General features: G+C 44.1%; 1 non-coding gene across 1 annotated transcript; it reads left to right on the top strand.

Moving 5' to 3' along the window:
- The first annotated feature begins 1855 nt into the window (after positions 1-1855).
- On the top strand, positions 1856-1927 carry trnad-guc (transfer RNA aspartic acid (anticodon GUC)). Its single transcript has one exon. It is a non-coding gene; the product is annotated as a tRNA-Asp (tRNA).
- The last annotated feature ends 940 nt before the right edge of the window (positions 1928-2867 follow it).

The following is a 2867-nucleotide window of genomic DNA, read 5'->3' as shown; positions in this document are numbered from 1 at the left end:
TTTAGCACTCTCCATAAATCTATTAAATTAAATTCCCACATTAACTTTAGTAATTCTTGTCTGCTCATGTCACTCTTTAATTTGTTGTTATTTATATTTACTGTATCTTCTGTTGTCATTATTATATTAAAATCCCCAATTATGATGCAATTCCCCGATACCCATTTACTTAGTTTTTCCCTTATTAAATCTTTCCTTCCCTTTTCATCATTGTTTCCATATATATTAATTACTTAGACCCTTGCTGCCTTCTTTCAGGTCCACCATGACCAACCGGCCCCCGCTGTCGGTGTGCACACAGGCCACATCGTGAGGGAGGCCCGGTTTGATCCGCACAGCAGCGCCCGCTGCCAGAGAGGGTCCAGGGGCATAAAATATTTCTCCTCTCCAAATGTTCTTTACTTGACTTAATAGGTCTGCGCTCCACCTTACTTCCTGCATACAGAGAATATCCGTGTGTGTGTGTTGTATTTTCCTTATTGTCCTTGCGCCAGGAATGTTTAAAGATGTGATTGTGATCAAGAAGTAAGGTGGAGGCAGACCTCAATGCAACAGTATCATTTCTTTTTCCTAGCATGCCTATTCTGTTTTGCTTCCTGCATCTTTTTTCTATATAATTTCTGCCCTGCCTCTCTCTCCAGGTCAGAGTCGGAGGAGATCACCCTATGTCCCAGGAAGGCGGGCACAGAGACGGCTTCTCTTGCCCTGGCTTTTTCAGCCAGCAGGGACTTACTGGAGCGAAGGGTGAGCTTCACAAAACTGTCCTTCATGGTGCTTTGCCCAAGCTCCTGGGAGCCGGCATATAGGCTAACGTCATCCAGGCTGGATCCTAACGACAGAGCCTCTTCACCACCTGGCAGCCTCCGGGCAGGGCTCTTCGCCTCCCATTCCGGGTGCGCTCATTTTTTTTATATGCTACAGGATCCGGGGTAGGGCCAGACTCACCGCCCCCTTCTGGGCAATCCCTCACGATTATGGAGCCAAATCGGGGTCATAAATTTTGTTCACCTGAAAAAATAAAATTCATTCAAACACTAAAACTTGAAACTGAAAATTAATGTTTTGATGTTGATTTTTTTGAATCAACTTTGAAATTCTTTTGAATAAATAGTTTATTTTCAGGTTTCATTTCAATAATTATTTTCATATTTACCATTTTATTTTTTCAGTTTCAGATTTTTTGTTTTCAGATTCAAATCTTAATTTTTTACAGTTTCACATCTTGTTTCTTCAGGTTCAAATCTTTTTTCAGCTTCAGATTTACTTTTCAGGTTCAAATCTTTTTTCCACTTTCGCCTCTCCTTTTTTCACCTTTGAGGTTTTGACCCCGATTTTGCGGGGGGTGGGACATGGGTGTGGCCTGCTGAGTGACAGCAGGACAATGATGCTGAGGCAGAGCGCGCTCTGGGCTGAGGCCCCAAGCAGCAACCTTCGGGGCTCAAAGTTGATTGCAGTCTGCTCATCCTCACTGCCCGTTCAAACAGGACCTCTGTGCTCATGCTGCTGCACACTGCACAGCTCCACCTGGCTGATGCAGCAACAGCTGCTGCTCTGACACCATTGTTCATGTCTTCCTCTCTCTGCACTGTGTTAACACACCTGAATGCTGCAGAGCATCTTCTTCTTTCCTGCTAAATAAATAATGGCCCTGTGGTCTGGTGGTGTCGGTTCACCTTGGACAGCGATGGACAGGAGGACAGGAAGGTCCGGCTGCTCTCAGCTGGGACCTGTGCGTCTGGGTGCACACACACCTGCAGTCTGCCCACAGTTACTGACGTAGCCACTCCGTCACACCCCAGCTGACACATGACCGCACCAGGTGGCTGCTGCTATGACAGATGGTGGTTGTCAGCATTCCTCGTTAGTATAGTGGATAGTATCTCCGCCTGTCACGCGGAAGACCGGGGTTCAATTCCCCGACGGGGAGAAAGACTTTTACCACCAGATAGGATGATACTGACCCTGTACATTGCTGCTGCAATAGAAAACATTTCCCAGTTTGGGATAAATAAAGTATTTGTTCTGTTCTGTTCTGTTCGTCTTGTGTCTTGTGAGCTTTAGATTATATTATTTCTTGGGCTCTATGCTCTAAGTGTCTTAAAAATATGTGATTTCCTTTATTTACAGTGTGCATGTCATGTGACTTTACTTATGCAACATGTATGATAATGTTCTGTCTCCTCTCATTTCCAGACGTGCAGCCAAAAACATGTGCAGTGATGATATGTGACGGTATCATCATGGTCTCAGAGAGAAGAGCTGAGTGTGTCTGTTCTGATCTTTGTTGTGTCTCTTCTCCTCTGTAGTTTCTGCTTGTTGCTCCGTCACCCGCCCTCTGCTGGTGAGCCGCGTCATTACACACAACCTCTGCTGCTGTCAGACTGTATAATAACCACTTCTGATAGGAGCAATATTCACACACCACAGTGTACAACACATTATTTATTTAGTTTCTGATGAACTATGTACAGTTTTCTTACAGACCACTTCTCCCTCCACTCACCTGTGCAATAACTGTTCATATGTAAACTGTTGATGATTCTATTCTATATTTTATTGGTAGTTTATTTTATCATATATATCTTTTCTTAACTTATCCTTTGCTGTCTGTACCTGCTGTTGCAAAAATGCAATTTCCCCATTGTTTTTTTAATTCCCCACACTTAGTTGGATGGAGGACTGCGACACTGACAATCATTAAAGAAAATGCCATGCATGCAGAAGATGTATTGAAGCAAGATTTAAAGAAAAAGAAAAAAACTTCTCACCGGTGTACACGAGAGTGAAAGACAGCAGGTTCAAATAAGAATCCCGTCAGCTCTCCCTCCTCTAGTGGCTCCCTGCTTCTAGCGGAGGCAAGGCCCTCG

This window comes from Parambassis ranga, unplaced genomic scaffold (genome assembly GCF_900634625.1).
Source record: "Parambassis ranga unplaced genomic scaffold, fParRan2.1 scaffold_37_arrow_ctg1, whole genome shotgun sequence".
Classification (NCBI taxonomy): Eukaryota; Metazoa; Chordata; class Actinopteri; family Ambassidae; genus Parambassis; species Parambassis ranga.
The sequence above is the reverse complement of the archived record's forward strand: the minus strand, read 5'-3'. Positions and strand labels throughout refer to the sequence as shown.